Here is a 21,376-nt window from a genome sequence, read left to right on the forward strand (position 1 = left end):
TGAGTGTCCTTTCATGCAGGCACATACTTATTCTCTTCACAAGTTTGAGAATGTACACATTTAATACATGTTGAATGTGTGAAGTATTGTGAGTAACAAGATGTACACTATTTCTTAAATTTTTGATTATCCAAATGTACTTACAGGGCTCTGAGTGTGGTGTCACCTTGGGGAGTGAGGTAAGTTAGTTTGCCCTGACGGCCACCACAAATGTTTTTTTTATTAGTGAACTTTAAGTGGCCTCACTTCATTGTATGGGTCTGCTATCATGAAAACCAACCAAATCTTCTGAGTGTAACTCTCATTGAAGTTGGGGCCTGGTGTGTTCATGGTATCCTTGTGTCCAACTAGCATTGTGTCAATACCAACTGGTCAGTACTAGTCTCAGATATGTGCAGAGCTATCTGGCTGTTACTCATGATGCATGCCATGATTTGCTATGTAACCAACTGATTTTGTGTTCATGTGTCATATGTGTACAGGTGACTGATGCATTTTTGTTTCTTCTCCTTGCCCACAGAATCATCAACCGAGCCAGAAGGAGGAGACATGAGCACGGACCAGAAGGAGGGACCCAGCCACAGTGCCACCAGTGCAGAGGAGTTGGAGGAAGCTAGTGGCATGGAGGGTGAGGGGAGTCAACCGTCCGTACCTTTTGAAGGCGACACTTCATATAATGCGGACGGATCGTCATCTGACTCCCTGGTGGAGGGGGAATATGCGGCGACACCTTCTTCCACCTCTGTGTCTGTCCCCGCCTCCTCCAGACCATCTCCACCCTCCCAGTTGCTAGTGTCCCTTCTGACTGTGCTGCCCCACATGTCTCCTTCGTCCCCGACACCGCAGCCCCTGTCCCTGTCTCCCTTGCTGCCCTCACTGCCGAGTCTGTGGACGTACTCTGGCAGATTCTTGTTGGTCAGACACCAATGCTGACTGTCCTCCATGGCCACACTACAATACTGACACAGGTGTTGTCATTCATGGAGGGCATGTCAGCTAACATGTCTGACCAACGTCGGAGTCTATCATCCATAGACTCAACACTGACGGCAGCAGTTGCCCTCCTGCAGCAGTCCCTCCCCACCACTCCTTCAGACCCATCCACATCCCCCTCTCCCATACCTGTCTAAAGAACATGCAGACACACAAGGGCACGCACACCAACAGGGACACCCAGCACACCACCACGGAAGTCTAGGCGCAGTTCTCCAGGCACACAATCTCATGGGGATGGAGGCACACCCACAGGGACTGGGGACAGACGGCAGTCACGCAGCCACAAACACACTACGCCTGACTCACAACCTTCTACCTCCACTCCCATTGTGTCCCCGGGGTCAGGTGGTAGCCTGTACGAACTGGCAGCAGTGTGCAGCGCAGAAGATGTTTCAACCTTTTGCGCTGCACCAGCCACTGTGGAGGAATCCTCCCCACCTGCACCCACTACACCTTCCCTTCCCTCTCCTGTCCCTGAGGTGCCGGTCACTGACTCAGATGATGCCCCCCATGGGTCCACAGACCTCTAAATCCACCATGTGCAGGCAAGTTTGGGGGTGACAACCTCCACAACGTCACCACTGTAATGAACTATATTTTGGACTGGCCATTGGCCTTCTTTGAGCCTGGACTCATTTATTTACTCATTTTAATTTTGGAGCTGAATGAAGCATTTTATTTTTCATTCTGAACTATTGCATTTCAGGTACTTGCTTTAGGTGCTGTGTGCTTAGGAGTTGGTGTCATGTTAATGTTTTGGGATTGTGAAAGATGTCTATTTTCTGATGGTAATGAGGTGGACCATGGCATCTATGTGCCATCCTAATGTTGCAGCAAATTATCTTGATTAGTGTGTGTGCAGTTTGCATACAGACATTGTCCGAAAGAGTGTCCCTTCCTCAGTGACACATGAGATCTTCACTACAGACAGTTGCACAATTGTTGTAGTTCCTTTTTTTTGGACATTCCCTTCCTCAATGGCCATGCCTGCTCACAGATGAGTTGTGCTCATTGGTCTGTGCCATCCATGCTACTCACTGTAGTTGTGTTTGTAGTATGTATAAATGCCATTATGGACACAATCTGCCTTGTTCACACTACGCAGATATATGTGATCCCAGCCTTTCCCTTATGTTTGGATTTGTAATGCAGGGAATTTGTGCACACAACTCCCAATGTATTAATGTTTATCTAAGGTGTTTCAACCTGTTCCTTCCATGAAACAGTACATGTTTCACCACCTGTACATTCATATCAGGGCCGGGATATACATGACAGTGTGTTTATGCTTTTTGCTCTATTTGTTTGGTGGGCTGTTACATGACTATACACTATTGAGTCATGATGATAGGGTGTGTAGGTTACCTGTAACCTCCATGGGTGGATCAGCATGTGTGATCTGACATCACACCCACATGTGGTCTGTCACGCAGTGTGTGACAGGTATTACACCTCCATGGAGTAGGACACTGCTGTAAGTGATGTGTTGCTATGGCACTATCAGTACTGTCACAGGTTAGGGCTTCAAAACATACACGCAAGTAGTTGTTGTATGATAATGATAATCCCCCCCTTTCACGGAGCACTGCTGGGGGTCCTGTGCACCCACCCCATAATGTCTGGGCACTGCTGGGGGTCCTCTGCAACCACCCCTCTTATGTCTGGGCAGTTCTGGGAGTCATATTCACACCCCCTTCTATGTTTGGGCACTGCTGGGAGTCATATCCACCCCCTCCTATCCATGGTCACTGCTGGGAGTCATATCCATTCACCCCTGTCATGTCTGGGCACTTCTGGGAGTCATATACACATCCCCCACCTATGTCTGGGCACTGCTGGGAGTCGTATCCATACCCCCTCCTATGTCTGGGCACTGCTGGGAGTCATATCCACACCCCCTCCTATGTCTGGGCACTGCTGGGAGTCATATCCACCCACCCCTCATGTCTGGGCACTGCTGGGAGTCATATCCACATCCCCCTCCTATGTCTGGGCACTGCTGGGAGTCATGTCCACACCCCCCTCCTTTGTCTGGGCAATGCTGGGAGTCATATCCACACCCCCCTCCTATGTCTGGGCACTGCTGGGAGTCATATCCACCCACCCCTGTCATGTCTGGGGGGGCACTGCTGGGAGTCATATCCACATCCCCCTCCTATGTCTGGGCACTGCTGGGAGTCATATCCATACCCCCTCCTATGTCTGGGCACTGCTGGGAGTCCTGTGCACACCCCCCTCCTATGCCTGGGCACTGCTGGGAGTCATATCCACACCCCCTCCTATTGTTCACTTTTATTAGCATAATATTTTTTTTGCAAACAGCAAATATTTTCCCACGTGTAATGTAAAACCTTTATGTGTACTTTTTGTTGATCAGTTTACATTCTTCACTCTGTTAGTCATTATGATTAGGAGAGTTTAACTTTAGAAGGGGTACACAAAAAATGTTTGTCTCCCCTGCTCCATCAACTCCCCCCTTTGGTGATTTTATCACCACACAACATCCCACCTAAATTTTCTAAGAACATGTTTCAGGTTCTTCAGGTTAGACTTTTGTATCTTTCACAATTTGACCTCTTGAATTTTCATACAGTTGTTCTTTTGGCTCCTCTAGCTCAATTTCCTTTCTGCTCTTCTTCTCTTAATACAGACACATCCTAATCTCAACATTAATGCCATCATTATTACTATTGTTACTGGTATTAGTATTTTTCCAACTAATGAGCTACCTATCTCTGTGAACCATTTCTTTATAGTAGAAACACTTTTACCAAGTTTCTCTAGAACACCATCAACATCCAGTGGAACAATTTATTTGTGCAATTCAGTAATGTTATTAATATACCTTTGAATATTCTGACTTTTATCCGGCATATAAGTACAACAATGTTGCTCTTTCAATATTCCACAGACTCCTCCTTCTTTTGCTAATAAAATATCAAGAGCGGGTCTATTTTGCATCACCATAGCTCTCATGGCAACCATTTCAGTATTTACCATGAACAAACCTCCAGCTGTACTTGCTGATAAAGTATCTACTATCATTGACAATGTTTTGTTTTTGTTTGCATTAAATGATATCAGTGCTCCAGAAATATCACCTACTATTTCTAGAAATGTTTCCCTTCTTCGTGTTAATGGTTTACCTATTTCATGAATTCCATTAGTACTTCTATCTACATGGAAACATTTGGGAAAGACCAGACCCACGTAGCATGTCCCATACCAGTGATCTGGCAATCTATCATAAGCTTTGTTACCACATATAAAATAAAGTCCAGGAAAAAGAGGATAATTTCCCCCTTTAAATCTCCATCCCCCAATACTTCTGTAAGTGTCTTTGCAATCACTTACTCCCACAAAATAATTATCATACACTGTATTATCTCATCGAATACTCAGTTTTCCCTATTGGGGAAGATCTATTCCCAATGCAACATTAGTGTCACCTTTACCATAATTTTCTTCTTCGAATTTTAATGAGGGTGGTTACAATTCATTTGCAGTAGCTTTTCTTTGATAAACTATTCTCCTGTCTTCCGCCATTTGAAAAAATGCTTGCTCTGCCTTCTTTAATATACATGTTAAGTTATTCTCAGACGCATATTCTATAGTCAATACATTAATTTCTAAAAAGAAATCACCTAAAACTTTAGCAGGTTTCACTTTGTTCATTCCTTGTATTACAGGAACTTTGGGAAAAATGTCATCATCATCAGAATAATAGTATTCTAATTTACCAGTTTTGTAAATTAAACTAGCTATTACACTACAAGTCATTCCATAAGTCAAAGGAAGGTGGTGATAGGTTACCCTCTCTGATACAGATGCAGGTAACTGCATACAGACATAGCAGTCTTGGACATCCATAGTTTCAACATACTCTCTTAATAGTCTAGAAAAAACATTCTTTAAAAAATCATCAATAGATCTATCTTTGTGTAGTTCAGTTTTATCTATCAACTCTACATTATTCATTACATCATGTATCTTTGCACTCTTATTGTCATTTTGTTTTCCATATGAATGTTCAAAACTTGAATGAAATGGAATTAATATTGCTAAAATGATCCATATAAGCATTCACAAACCTGTGCCAATTAACCACATTCTACACCACTTACGTAACATTCCACATCTGGACGTACTAGTATCATTTGCAGGCATTCGCGTCAGCCGAGCGCTGAGGCCACATCCGAATGAATCTTGTCCTAATAGTTGTGGGACCGTATTTGTCCATAGGGACGTCTGCGTGTAGATAGTCTAATGCTGTCTAACAACGGTGTCTGTACTGTCCTGGCTACACTGTAGTCAGGTATCTGGCGGCGTTCTTTGCTGCGATCACTGTTGCAGTCATGGCAATTAATTGCAAATTCGTGAATCTGGGAATTCATCCCTGGTCACCAGTACATCTCGTTTAGTTCTAGAATAGAATGAGAGATTCTTTGATGTATCAGACCCTCTCCCAAATGTGCCTCACGTATCAAAGCTACTCTACGTCTCCTGTTTGGAATTACTCTATCTCCCACTTCAGGAATTTGAGCAGAAGGAATGGAGTTGGCATCAATTATGTATGAATATTCCAGTAGATATTTTAGAGGTAATGCTGCACCGCTTCCTTTGCTTGTGGCATTGACAGCTGGCATTATTTTGCCGTCTATTTTTGATAGTGAATGAGTGATTGTAGCTACGGAAGCCGTTTGCACAGCTGCATTTGCGGCTTCATCAGCCAATGGATTCCCTGCAACGTGAACGCCATCACGTTGATGACTCAGTGTATGGATCACGTGAGTCTTCTGTAGTTCTTTTTGGAACTGAACTACTTGTTCCCAAAGCAATTTGTGCTTGATTGTGCCACCTTTTGCATCTTTGAAACCGTTTTGAATCCAGTTCTGCAAGTACTCATTGTAAGATTGAACACAGTAATACGAATCGCACACTATAAGTGTGGGAAATTCGTGATCAGTATTTTCAAGCGCCATCTTGAATGCTTGTAGTTCAGCTCGCTGAGCTGTACAATCTCCGAGAGATTGTGTTTTTGTGACCATCTGTCGGAATTTACCATTTCACCGGCGACCTTTAATGATCGCACATGCAGCATTATAAGCTTGTTTACCCCCAATAGCGGGTTGTGCTGATCGGTCTGTATAAATTATACATTCGTACTGTTCTAGAGGCAGATTTTCAGTGGGCAGAGGACATTCTTGTTCGTATTGTAGAAATTCCTGCGTTTTTAAACAAGGGTCAAAAACGTATTCAACGTCTGTTGCAGCAAGAGAGAATTAACCCATTGAATCCATCTCGGATGTAAAGCCTTTGCATTTGGAATGCTCGCTTTTGTCACTGCATCTAAGGCAGGTACAGGTGTAACGGCCATTATGCGCTTACCATGTGCGAGGGCTCTCTCTTTTGCTACTGCAGTTTGGACCGCTGTCAGAATTTTTTCTGTAGAAGTGAATTTCATTTCTGCTGGTGTGTACAAGTGTGATTTATAAGCAATTTGTACTTTTTCTCCTTCATTAAAGGTTAATTATGTGAATCCGCATCTCCCTGGGATGATTCGGATTATAAGGTTGCGTACATTTATGCGTGTCTGTAAATGTATTGTTGCTAACATGTCTGTTTGCACTGAACGCAAAATTTCTGTGTGTTTTTGAGTCCAATTAGCTGTTTTGAAATCAGGTTTGATTAATTCATACAGAGGTTTAACCCTTTCTGTGTAATTTAGAATGTATGTTCTTCCGAAATTTAGGAAACCTAGAATTGACTGTAATTTTTTTTGCGTTTTTGGAGGTTGGAGCAGCGCACATTTCTCTAGAAAGTTTGCTGCCAGGCTTTTGCCTTCACTTGATAACTCATATCCTAGAAAAGGGACATTGAGGTGGGCAATTCTTGATTTCTTAAAGTTGAATTTATACCCTTCAGACGCGAATCCCAGTATAATGGTATTCAATCTGTTCAAGTGCCTGTCCATGTCATCGTCTGTTAGATAGATGTCATCGACATATGATAATGCTACATCATCATACATTCTTAGAAACTCTGTTACTCTGGCTGAAAATAACCCCAGACTATTATTGAATCCTTGGGGGAGACGACAGAAGTGACCATGTGTCCCCATAATTGAGAAAGCGGTCAAGTACCAGCTTTCAGGTGCAATGTTTTGACAGAAGAAACCGTTAGAAATATCTCATGTGGTTTTATATTTTTTACACACAATGTTATTCATTAGTGCTGCACTGTGTACATTCTGTACTGCAAAGGTTTTGCAACAAGAGTTTAAATGTCTGTAGTCCAAAACTAGACGATATATATTGCATGGTTTGGAGACACGAAACAAAGGATTGTTCATTGACGAGGTGCATGTTTCAATCACCCCTTCGTATTCAAGTTTATCTAATATCTCCCTGACCTGTTTTTTAGCTTCTTGCGTAACTGGATACTGCCTCTGTGCAGTTGGTTGAGTTTTTAACTGGATTTTATGGTGAGGAGAATCCTCATCCCATCCTGCATGATTTTATATAATGCTGGTGCCTGGGCTACAACCCATTTTTTGGCATAGGTTTATTTAAAGTGAATTGGGATTTCATTCGAGAAGGCTGGCATAATGTCTTCGCCATTTGGGCACTCCCTGACAAATTTTGGTGGCCAGTCTTTTTCAGCTAGAAGAATGTCATAACCCTTTGAGAGCTTCTCCCAAAAGAGTGCTCTTATTTTTCTAGTTATATCCCCCTCCATCCGGAGTGTTACTTCTTATAACTTATGGGGTACACTAAACCTGGTATCGGCAGTTTCAATTTGGATGTATATATTCAAGTCCACTGTCTCCAGATGATCCTTCAAGATCTTGCGAGCTATGGTGAATTCTGCTGCGCTGTCCAGCATTGTTTGGGCCCACTCCCCGTTCTTGAGTTGTGTCCTCAAGATCCTCAGCATGTCTGATTTTTAGACCTGCTACCTTCTTTTTGGTGAAATGAGCTTTCTTTTTTTTTGGAATGTGTTGATCGTCTTTGGACTTCACGCGTTCTTCCTTGTGTTCTGACTCTCCTCTTCTTTCCGATTTCTGTGAGGAAGTCTGAAAGGTACGAGAGGAACGTGTTTCAGCATCTTGATATCTATCAGGTTTTTTCAAATTATCCCTGTTCCTGAGGTTATACCTCTTTTCAGAGGGCTCCTTTTGAGAAGACCTTCCTCGGGACTGAGAATGCTTCTCTTTAGAAGTTTGTTTAGTATTTTCATACTACTTTTTGAGAACAGTGAGTGTGTTTTTGATAAAGACCTTTTCAGGACTTTGTGCTAGTTGGAGCTTAATTGGTTTCCCACCCAAACTATCTCTACCTAGTTCTTCATAGGATTTTTCAATTATTCTGACCAATTCATATGGTTGCTCAGTTACATCAAATTCTCTTAATTTTTGGTGGATTGCCACGGATGCTGCCTCACCTTTAATATTAGCTAATATTATAGCCAAGACCTGTTTGAAATCTCTCAGTAATTTCATACCCAGATTTAAAGCAGGTTCTGCCCCGTATTCATTTTGAATTTGTTTCAGGACATCTGATATTACTGCCATAGATGGAACACCATGGGGCCGATTCACAGAATGAACTTAAGACTAAATCCTAAACTTACTACTATTTGGTATTCACAGAATACGCTTACTACTTTCGGGATTCACAAAGTGAACTTACTACTTTCGGAATTCACAGAATGAACTTACTACTTTCGGTATTCACGGAATATATTTAAGACTACTAACTATACGTCAGCACTCGGGCCGGAAATTCCGGTCCGCAGGCAGAGCTTCCGACTTGGGGGTGGATCTTCCAGCCCAGAGGCGGAGTTTGCGGCTTGGAGGCGTAGCTTCTGGCTTGGAGGTGGGTATTCAGCCATGGCTGAAATCTGCACCTCTGGCCCGGAAGCTCTGCCTCCAAGCCGCAAGCTCCGCCTCTGGGCCGGAAGCTCTGCCTCCGGGCCATAAGCCCCGCCCCCAGGTCAGAAGCTCCGCCTCCGGGCCGGAATTTCCGGCCCGAGTGCGGACGTAAAGTTAGTAGTCTTAAATCTATACTGTGAATACTGAAAGTAGTATGTTCATTCTGTGAATCCCGAAAGTAGTAAGTTCACTCTGTGAATCCCGAAAGTAGCCAGTGCATTCTGTGAATACCAAATAGTAGTACGTTTAGGATTTAGTCTTAAGTTCATTCTGTGAATCGGGCCCCATGTGTTTTTGTGTAGATTGCAGCAAAGACTGTACCCCAAGTGTCACAGTCCTCCAGGTGTGGTGCAATCCCCATTGGTAAACAGATTGTAAAAATTCTGTGTTTCTCATGAGGGCTAGTATCAGGAAATACTGTCTTGATTTGAATAATTTTTTGAGCTATCCAGAATGGAATTTGTTCCCTTTTTATGGGCAATTTACCAATGACTGATTGTATAGTCTGTGTTGTTATTTTATTTGCGTTCCCCTGGTGAGGGGTTTGTTGTGGAATCCTTATAGGAAGTTGGACTGTTAAGCGTCCGCATGACATATTGAACCAATTATCTATTTATTTTGATTAGTTGTTTCAGTTGAACTAACAGTTCCTCATCTGACATTTCTTCAATGTCAGGATGTAGTGTATAGCTGGCTAGACCCGGCCATGTTGCTCCTGGTATACCTAGTAGACCGAGCCTGGTAATATGATTTTGATGTTGTAGGGCGCCTTTAAACCAGAGCGCACGTTCTTGGTAAGTTAGTGGAATTTCAACATCCTTGAGTTGAAAGGAGTGTATTCCGTTGGATGTTCCTCTACTTTGTAGAAGTGAAACGCATGTGATACGGGATTTGCTTCAGGGAAGGAAATCCATGAATAGAATACCTCTGTCTGCTGATATTCGTGTGCCTTTATGACAAAAATTACCCTACCACCTCTTGGTGATAGGCCATTTGTTAAAAGCTTTATAGTGATAGTTTTCCTTAAGTTTTCCGGGATGATTAAAGCATCCGGGTCGTCCTATTGAAAACCTGTAACGTCTAAGCCTGGTTGAGTTGCAGTTGCTGCAGCTCCCCCGGTTGCGTTATTGTCGCTATTCAACATTGTTTAATGAAAGTTTGCAGAGCAAGTTTCAAGGAAACTAAGATAAGGTGCACAATATTTTGGAACACTGTATCCTTCAACGTTGAACTAATCAAAAACTAATACATAGAATGTTTGTCCTACTCAGTTAATGTGGATATTGTATCCTTTTACCCACTCCAGACGTCTATTGGAGTATTTTACGGGAAAGAGGGGTCTCTGTGAAAAGCAGGACTGAGTTACTCTAGTATCAAGCGTTAAATTAGTGCCTTACCAAACTTTGGGCGCCATGAAGTGTAGTTCCTATATTCCGAATGGATCCTGCTCATTGGAATAACATATCCTATAGATTTGATGTAGGACTTATGTCTACTAGGTCTCTATCGAATGTATTAAACTTCATTGTGAGTGCCAGCTAGCTCAGAGGTCACTAGAAACTTTCTCAAATTCACAAGAAGGGATTAGTTTCTGACAATGGCATAAACATGATAACTTTGTTTCCCCAAGAATAAACGTATCTTCAGAGTCGTGGAAACAATAGATAGATATTTTACTCAGTCAGTCGTGCATGCTTCGTTTCATCAGAGGTGCAGAGAAATAGAGAGACAAGCGTTTTCAATAAAAGGATTTATTGAACAGTATTCTTTCTCATGCAAGTAAAGTGAACTGCTACAATCGTGTTGCAGGCTGCAAAGTATAATGCGTACAGTGAGAATAGTATTATAAAATAATACTGTAAAAGCATTGTATGGTTTCTAAACCATAGATCAATACATACATAAATAACAATGGCTAAAAGTACTCAACTGGTGCTTCTAAAATATGCCTACCACGATGTACCTAACCTAAGTGTGGTATGAGGGAAGAAGTAAGTGTGGTTTAGTTTTCTTTGCCAAGAATCTATCCAAGATTTCTCTTAGGGTCTAATCAGCTCCATACCTTAGTCTAGAATAAAGGAGGTCTGGTATCTCTGTCTCGTACTCGATTTCCCAACACTCCACAAGGGGAGCTTAGAAACACTGGAGCTGGATTCTCAGCGAGAGAAAGGACAGCTTCTCGATCAGTGCATCAGCTGGAGGGTCGGCTTCCTTCGGCACTTGCTGTAGCGAGCTGCGTCGGACAAGTAGATAGTAGAACTGCTCCGAACCACCGTGTCTTTGCTGGGGCATATAAAGGCATATTTATACCTTGAAGGTGCCTAGTTTGACGTAAAGTCGGACATAATAACATTCCCTAGGGAATGTTAGTTCTTTGTAAACTCCGTGAGTTCTTGGACGAATTAATATTCAAGCAAGGGGATGTCCCTGACTGCTTAAGCCGATTTTTCAAGAAATCATTGTGACGTTTTGGTACGGGTGGAAGTAGCCATGCCTGTATTTGGACTGCATGGGATATGTCTAAATATGGGTATGATTTCTATGCCTATATTAGGGCAATGTGATTTGTACCTATATAAGGGCATGAATCGGGAAAATCTTGCTCGGATCCTAAAATGCCATACAACAAGAGCAGGACTCTCACATGCAGGAATATGAACGGATATGTAAGCGCAGGGGTCTCACAAGCAGGAATATGCATGGATATGTAAGAGCAGTGATAGCACGATTCACTGCTGCAGGAATAATAAGTGATCGGATTCAGCTGGGTTCTAACGTTGCAGTATTATTGAATATGTGACAGTGGGACTCTGCATGTGCAAGAATATTAATGGCAACTTGGCAGCAAATATTAATCTTCACCAAAGACAACGCTCTCAGGGACTCTACCTGGTGCCCTGCGATCTCGGACCCACACACCTCCCGGCAATCCATGCAAAGCACCTCGGAAAAATAATCGATAGCTGACTCAACATGACTGGCCAAGTGAATGCCTTTCCATCTCCTGATTCCACAAATTCAAAAATGGGGAATGAAATCTTCAAACGGCTCCCCACCAATCTTAGAACTCTCACTCAGGCCCTCATCACCAGCAAGCTGTCCTAGAGCAATGCACTCTATGCTGGAATCAACGCGCAACTGACCAGAAAATTTGAGACCTTAAAAAACTCAGCCACAAGCTTCATCCTCAACCCACTAGCCTGCATGCATAGCACATTACACCTCACAGACCTTACAAAACTCAGCCACCAGCCTCATCCTCAACCTACCAGCCTGTATGCATAGCGCGTTGCACCTCACAGACCTTACAAAACTCAGCCACCAGTCTCATCCTCAAGTTACCAGCCTACACCCACAGCACGTTACACCTCACAGACCATACCAAACTAAACCACCAACCTCGTCCTCAAACCACCAGCCTGCATGAATAGCACGTTACACCTCACAGACCTTACAAAACTCAGCCATCAGCCTCGAATCACTGACATAATATCAAGGGACATATTATCGAGTAGCAAATATATCGTTGACAAAATATCGACAGACAGAATATCGAGTTTGTATCTCCAAACAGGTAAGTACAAAAATATCGAGTACAAAATATCGTTTACAAAAATATAGTTTATTAAAATATCGACCTTATTAAAAACAGTGTTAACTTAAATTAATATTAAAAATTAATTACTAAAATATAGTTTAAAATACTTAAATTAACTTATAATAATTAAATAATTAATGAAAGTTATAAAAAAATGTTTTACAATAATATTTGTTAAAACATATATATATAGTAACATAATATAGTTAAATAATATCCAATATTATTACCGTACGATAGGGGAAGTGTAAAAATTACTATTCCCACTCCAGAGAGTGCAACAGTAGGGAAAGCGTTGGATAGCGTGGGGGTAAAAATTACTATTCCCACTTCGAATAATGCAACAGTAGGGAAAGCGTTGGATAGCGTAGGGGTTAAAATTACTATTCCCACTCCAAAGAGTGCAACAGTAGGGAAAGCGTTGGATAGCGTAGGGGTAAAAATTACTATTCCCACTACAGTAGGTGCAACAGTAGGGAAAGCGTTGGATAGCGTAGAGGTAAAAATTACTATTCCCACTCCAGTGGGTGCAACAGTGGAGAAAGCGTTGAATAGCGTAGGGGTAAAAATTACTCTTCTCACTCCAGTGAGTGCAACAGTAGGGAAAGCGTTGGGTAGCGTAGAGGTAAAATTACTATTCCAACTCCAAACAGTGCAACAGTAGGGAAAGCGTTGGATAGCGTAGGGGTTAAAATTACTATTCCCACTCCAAAGAGTGCAACAGTAGGGAAAGCGTTGGATAGCGTAGCGGTAGCAAATACTATTCCCACTCCAGTGGGTGCAACAGTAGGGAAAGCGTTGGATAGCGTAGGGGTAAAAATTACTATTCCAACTCCAAAGAGTGCAACAGTAGGGAAAGCGTTGGATAGCGTAGGGGTTAAAATTACTATTCTATCCTACGGGACGACCAGCTCCCAACACACTTAAATCATATACGGGCCGACAAGTCTCTCCCCCACCCCAAAAACAGTTGGAGGATTACAATCATATTGAAGGGGTAGGCAGGCACCCCTTCGCAGCACCTAAGTCCTTCAAAATCGAAACTTACAATTCAGAGTGTAGTGACTGGGACAGCCCTTCTACTGAGGGTTGCCCAAAATTAAATCCACCTCTATCAGACAAAGTCCTCCCTATCCAACAAGACGAAGTTACCCCACATGAGTGTTCTCTGCCATTAGCTCCCACTGATACATTGGGGGCTCCAGGAGTAATTTCCATACTCTCCTGGAATGTCGCTGGGTTAGCCAACAAAGTAGATTCACCCGAATGGGGGGAACTCATTGAAGGGTATGATATATGCCTATTTCAAGAGACCTGGGCCAGGGAAAAACATCCCCGTCCGGGTTACGCCACCTTTGAGATTCAGGCAAAATGGGGCGGAATGGGCCGACCATCAGGGGGGCTTTTAATTTGGGTTGGTGCCCACCTGGGCTGCAGGGCTACACACTTGGAAACCAATTCCTTGGATTTCCAGTGCGTATCTCTGGAATGGCCATGTGGAGGTAAAATAACACTGATTAATATATACTCAAGACCCGTGGGGGTAGCAGCCACCTCGGGAGCAGTCGAGAACTAGCGATGTTCCTTGACTCAATCACCCTCTGTTCCCCAATTATTATAGGCGGTGATCTTAACCTCCAATTCGAACCTCTCCCAGACCACATGTCAGGCATAACTAGCGAAGAGGATGAACAGTGGAACATCCCTACCCTGACCGGCCCATTGATAAAGGCCTGGACTCCACTCGCTACTCAAATTACGTCCCTCATGCTCAGTCACTCGCTAAGGGCTTGCAACGGCCTAATAAAAGGGGACATTCCGCCAAAATATACTTTTAATAGACCCGGTCATGAGTCACGTATTGACTATATTATGGTCTCAGTCAGGGTCTGGGACAAAGTGAAGGATTTTGGAGTACTCTCCAGATCCGATAGTGACCATAATCCACTCTCATTAAGATTTGAGGTTCAGGGGTCATATACAGCTATGGTAGACGAATATTCTGCATATCAGGTGGACCTAGCACTATCCAGTAATAGACGCAGAATCAAATGGGCGAAATTGCTGGAAAAGCCCTCTAACATTGAAAGACTGTACGCACTAGTTGTCCCCGCTCTAGAAAAGGTTGTGCGCTGTATGGACCAATCAGCTAATGATTCAAAATCCCCCTCCTCAGGAAATCTCGAGGCAATCAATCCGTTCCCCAGTAAGAATGCGCAACTGAATGAGTTAGGTGTAATTCACTTAGAATTATGTACCAACCTTGCAGAAGTATTGAACCCGGTGGCCAGGCCAAAGAAGCCCAAGCAGAAAAGAGTCACCTGGTTCAACGCCTCCTGCAGCAGAGCGAAAGCCGCATTATTGGATTCACTCAAAGCACGAGATACCCCAAGAGAAATTAAGGTAAAACGATTAGCTTATAAATCAGTTCTCCGTGCAGCAAAAGTAGAATGGGATGAGGGAAACTGGACCGAAATGTCAGCTGCACTTGCATCACGAGATGCCCGGACTTTCTGGCAAATCGTTAAGCATGGTTCAGCTGAACCAGTTGCAGCAGTAGAGGCAAACATAGCACCCTTTGTCTGGGAGGAACATTTTAAAAATCTATATAAAACACACATTAGTGATCCTTCAATGATTCACCCCGAAGGTGCGTTGCACTTATCCACTGAAAGCGTAGTTCCCATGGACGATTTCAGCATGGAGGAGGTCACCATGGCTATCACGGCCCTGGCTGCTGGAAAGGCGCCAGGCCTTGATGGGTTGCCAGGCGACTTCTATAAACACGAACCCAAGGTCTGGGCTCCGTATCTCAGAGTATTGTTCAACTCAATCCTGAATGGCATGTCAATCCCCTCGACATGGCCGGGGGCAGAGATAGTCCCTATCTTCAAAAAGGGATCACCTCTGCTACCGGCAAACTACAGGCCAATTAGCCTGATTGACGTGTCACAAAAACTCTTTGCCAAGTTGCTGCTGAACCGCCTGCTGGAGTGGACAAGGGATCACAATATCCTGAGCCCCTTCCAAGCAGGTTTCAGGGAGAAGGTTTCAACCATAGACCAGGTCTTTCGATTTGTCCTCATTTATTGGAAAACGGTGCAGTTGGAGGGTGGCAGCCTCTATACTGTATTCATGGACCTGAGGGCGGCGTTTGACCTGGTCCCCCGGAATAAGTTGTGGGAGGTGTTAGCAGGATTGGGCGTCCCCGGGGGTTTGTTGAAAATGATAGTGCACCTTCATAGCGCAAATTTTGCTCAGGTGAGATGTGGCAGGATGGGGGTACTGTCTGAGAGGTTCCCCGTTGGCCGGGGGGTAAGACAGGGTTGTGTGCTTGCACCGACCCTGTTTTGCCTCTATGTCAACGGGGTAATCGCTTGGCTGCATGGGGTCACCAACTCTGACGCTCCCAAATTGGCAGCGGAAAGGGTGCCGGCTATTATGTATGCCGATGACACCCTGCTGCTATCAAAGTCCGCAACGGGAATTCAACGTATCCTTGACGGCTTTGCGGACTTTTGTGAGGGTCATGGCTTAGAAATTAATACTCTGAAAACTAAGTTCATGGTCTTCAATCCTCCACCGAAATTCCACTCCTGCCCCAGAATAGGGCAAAACATGCTTGAGAGGGTGAAATCTTTTGAATACCTGGGTGTCATGCTGAATGACAAACTATCCTGGAAGACTCATCAGGAAAAAGCTCTCCTCAAATTGACCCAATACTCGGGGGGTATCATGAACCTTCTGGCGAACAATAAATCCTCAGTTAGGCCCATTGGTCCACCGATGCAGATTTACAAAACACAGGCAAGGGGGGCTGCCATGTATGGATCTGAACTCTGGGGTCATGTAGGGACATCAGACCTCCAAGCAGAGGAGAATAAATTCATCCGAAGGCTAGTAGGACTCCCCCCTAGCACACCCTTAGTCCCCCTTAGGTTGGACCTAGGGCTGCGCCCGCTAGATGAAGAATTGGCATTTCGCCCGCTGGCCTTCTGGCGTAGACTGTGGGCAACCCCAGAACTGGCTAGCTACAGACAGGGACTACAGGAGGTGCTTGCCATGCCGGGTGCCGGTAAAAACAAATGGCTCAAACACATCAAATTAGAACTGGAGGGTTTGGGACTTTCTAAGATGTGGTCTGATCCTTTGGCTACCTGCCAACTTATCCCCAAAAAGGAATTAGCCAATGCATACCACGATAGGAAATCACTGGCACTTTTCAACCAATTAAAACCTGGTTCACTGACAGAATCCTTTATATCTTTCAAAGACATTTATTACTTTGAACAAACTCTTGATAAAGTGCATCCTCCTTTGCTCAGGAAATTATACCTGCAGTGGAGACATGGGTCGCTCCCTATTCGATCGCTAACAAGTAAATGGAGCAAAGATGCAACCAGTACCTGTCCAGCATGTAGAACCTCCAACGAATCTGAACTTCACATTTTCTTTTTCTGCCCCACTTACCGAGAGATTCGCAAACAATGGATAGTCCCTCTATGTAAAAATCTGGGATTTGTGAAGTGCCTGATTACTCTGAGAGTCCTGAAAACCAATGTGACTGATTATATTGTGTTCGCGGTGGCAAAATACCTGGGTGCCATCTGGAGTGTTAGAAGGAAATGTCTTAGGGACGGCAATTGACCCCATTGTATCAAAGACACTGCGGTGTAATACGGGACTATGCTAGCGTCTGATTTTAGATTATACATTTCTTAATATTACAACTGTTTTTAAAAATGTATGTTTTAAATGGCTTTTATGGTAAAATTTTACCGAAATAAAGATTCTTGAATTGAATTGAACTATTCCAACTCCAAAGAGTGCAACAGTAGGGAAAGCGCTGGATAGCGTAGGGGTAAAAATTACTATTCCAACTCCAAAGAGTGCAACAGTAGGGAAAGCGCTGGATAGCGTAGGGGTAAAAATTACTATTCTCACTCCAGTGAGTGCAACAGTAGGGAAAGCGTTGGATAGCGTAGGGGTAAAAATTACTATTCTCACTCCAGTGAGTGCAACAGTAGGGAAAGCGTTGGATAGCGTAGAGGTAAGAATTACTATTCCAACTCCAAAGAGTGCAACAGTAGGGAAAGCGTTGGATAGCGTAGGGGTTAAAATTACTATTCCAACTCCAAAGAGTGCAACAGTAGGGAAAGCGCTGGATAGCATAGGGGTAAAAATTACTATTCCCACTCCAGTGGCTGCAACAGTGAGGAAAGCGTTGGATAGCGTAGGGGTAAAAATTACTATTCCCACTCCAGTGAGTGCAACAGTAGGGAAAGCGTTGGATAGCGTAGAGGTAAAAATTACTATTCCCACTCCAGAGAGTGCAACAGTAGGGAAAGTAAATACTTCATATATTATTTAAATAAATATAAATTAATATATATAAAAAATTATTAAAAGTAATTACCAATTTAATATAATATAATAATATAATAATTAATCAATTAAAATTACAAATTACAATTAATTATTACAATTAATTACCTTTTAATACAAATTATTTACAATTTAACAATTAATAATTTAACATTTAAAAATGTATTAACAATTAATTCAAATTAAATACAATTAAATAAATTTATTTATTTAATTAATTATAAATAAATTACTTCCCACCCTATTCCCCTATAAACCCACAACCCGCTACAGAAAATAAATTAGTAAAATTAACATAATTAGCAATTAATCAATTAACTAAAATTAATTGGCAATTCAAATTTAATTAATTACCCATAAAAAATTATTTAACAATTAATTCTAAATAAATAACAATAAATAATTTTACATATTTAATTAATTATAAATAAATTACTTCGCACCCAATTCCCCTATAAACCCACAACCCGCTACAGAAAATAAATTAGTAAAATTAACATAATTAGCAATTAATCAATTAATTCAAATGAATTGCCTATTAAAATTTAATTAATGACCAAACATAAATTAATTAACAATTAATTAAAAATGAATACCAATAAATACATTTACATATTTTATTAATTATAATTAAATTACTTCCCACCCTATTCCCCTATACACCCACAACCCGCTACAGAAAATAAATTAGTAAAATTAACATAATTATCAATTAATCAATTAATTAAAATGAATTGCCAAATACAATTTAATTAATTACCAAATGTAAATTAATTAACAAATAATTAAAAATGAATACCAATAAATATATTTACATATTTAATTAATTATAATTAAATTACTTCCCTCCCTATTCCCCTATAAACCCACAACCCGCTACAGAATTAAATTACGCAAAAATTCAAAAAACACAATTCATTAATTAAAATAAATTATAACATAAATACACACTTTTCACACAAATAATAACATAAAAAACACTATGAAAAATTCGACAATTTTAATAACCTCGATATTTTAACTTTCTATATTTTTAACATTCGATATTACATTACTTACCTTAAAAACGATATTTTTGATGTCGATAATATGTCCATTCGATATTTTGTAGTCGATATTTTGACTGTTTACCATCAGCCTCATCCTCAACCAACTAGCCTGCATGCATAGCACGTTATACCTCACTTACCTTACAAAACTCAGCTACCAGCCACCAGCCTCATTCCCAACCCATCAGCCTGCATGCATAGCACGTTACACCTCACAGACCTTACAAAACTCAGCCACCAGCCTCATCCTCATTCTACCAGCCTGCATGCATAGCACGGTACACCTCACAGACCTTACAAAACACAGCCACCAGCCTCATCTTCAGCCTACCAGTCTGCATGCATAGCATGTTACACCTCACAGACTTTACAAAACTGAGCCACCAGCCTCATATTTAACCCATCAGCCTGCATGCAAAGCACGTTACACCTCACAGACCTTACAAAACTCAGTCATCAGTCCCATCCTCAACCTACCAACCTGCATGCATAGCATTTTACACCTGACAGGTATACAAAACTCAGCCACCAGCCTTGTCCTCAACCTACCAGCCTGCATGCATAGCATGTTACACCTCACAGACCTTACAAAACTCAGCCACCAACCTCGTCCTCAACCCACCAGCCTGCATGCATAGCAGGTTACACCTCACAGACCTTGCAAAATTCAGCCACCAGCCTTATCCTAAACCCACCAGCCTGCTGTATAGCACGTTACATCTCACAGACCTTACAAACCTCAGCCAACAACCTCATCCATAACCCAGCAGCCTGCAGGCATAGCATGTTAGACCTCACAGACCTTGCAAAACTCAGCCACCAGCCTCATCCTCAACCCACCAGCCTGCATGCTGCCACGTTACACCTCACAGACCTTACAAAACACAGCCACCAGCCTCGTCCTAAACCCACCAGGCTGTATGCATAGCACATTACACCTCACAGAGCTTACAAAACTCAGCCACCAACCTCGTCCTCAACCCACCAACCTCCATGCATAGCACATTACACCTTACAGACCTTACAAAACTCAGCCACCAGCCTGCATGCATAGCACGTTACACCTCAGACCTTACAAAACTCAGCCACCAGCCTCATCCTCAACCCACCCGCCTGCATGCATAGCAATTTACACTCAGACCTTACAAACCTCAGCCACCAGCCTCATCCTCAACCCACCAGCCTGCATGCATAGTACATAACACCTCACTGACCTAATATACCTCAGCCACCATTCTCATCCTCAACTCACCAGCCTTCATGCATAGCACGTTACACCTCACAGACCTTACAAAACTCAGCCACCAGACTCATCCTCAACCCAGCAGCCTGCATGCATAGAACATTACACCTCACAGATCTTACAAAACTCAGCCACCTGCTTGCATGCTTAGCACGTTATACCTCAGGCCATTACAAAACTCAGCCATAGGCCTCATCCTAAACCTACCAGCCTGCATGCATAGAACGTTAAACCTCACTGACCTTACAAAACTCAGCCACCACCCTCATCCTCAACCCACCAGCCTGCATGCATAGCACGTTACACCTCACAGACCTTACAAAACTCAGCCACCAGCCTCATACTCAACCCACCAGCCTGCAAGGATAGCACGTTACACCTCACAGACCTTGCAAAACTCCGCCACCAGCCTTGTTCTCAACCTACCAGCCTGTATGCATAGCACGGTACACCTCACAGACCTTACAAAATACAGCCACCAGTACCATCCTCAACCCACCAGCTTGCATGCATAGCACGTTACACCTCACAGACCTTACAAAACTCAGCCACCAGCCTCATACTCAACCCACCAGCCTGCAAGGATAGCACGTTACACCTCACAGACCTTACAAAACTCAGCCACCAGCCTCATCCTCAACCTACCTGCCTGCATGCATAGCACGTTACACCTCACAGACTTTACAAAACATAGCCACCACCCTCATCCTCAAACTACCAGCCTGCATGCATAGCACGTTACACCTCACAGACCTTACAAAACACAGCCACCAGCCTCATCTTCAGCCTACCAGCCAGCATGCATAGCACGTTACACCTCAAAGACCTTACAAAACTGGAGAGCAGCCTCATACTCAACCCATCAGCCTGCATGCATAGCAAGTTAGACCTCACAGACCTTACAAAAGTCAGTCAACAGTCTTATTCTCAACCTACCAGCTCTATGCATAGCACGTTACACCTGACAGATTTACAAAACTCAGCCACCAGCCTCATCCTCAACCCACCAACCTGCATGCATAGCACGCTACACCTCACAGACCATACAAAACACAGCCACCAGCCTCATCCTCAATCCACCAGCCTGCATGCGGAGAACGTTACACCTCACAGACCTTACAAAACTCAGCCACCAGCCTCATCCTCAACCCACCAGCCCGCATGCATAGAAC

This window comes from Lissotriton helveticus, chromosome 3_2 (genome assembly GCF_964261635.1).
Source record: "Lissotriton helveticus chromosome 3_2, aLisHel1.1, whole genome shotgun sequence".
NCBI classification, from domain to species: domain Eukaryota; kingdom Metazoa; phylum Chordata; class Amphibia; order Caudata; family Salamandridae; genus Lissotriton; species Lissotriton helveticus.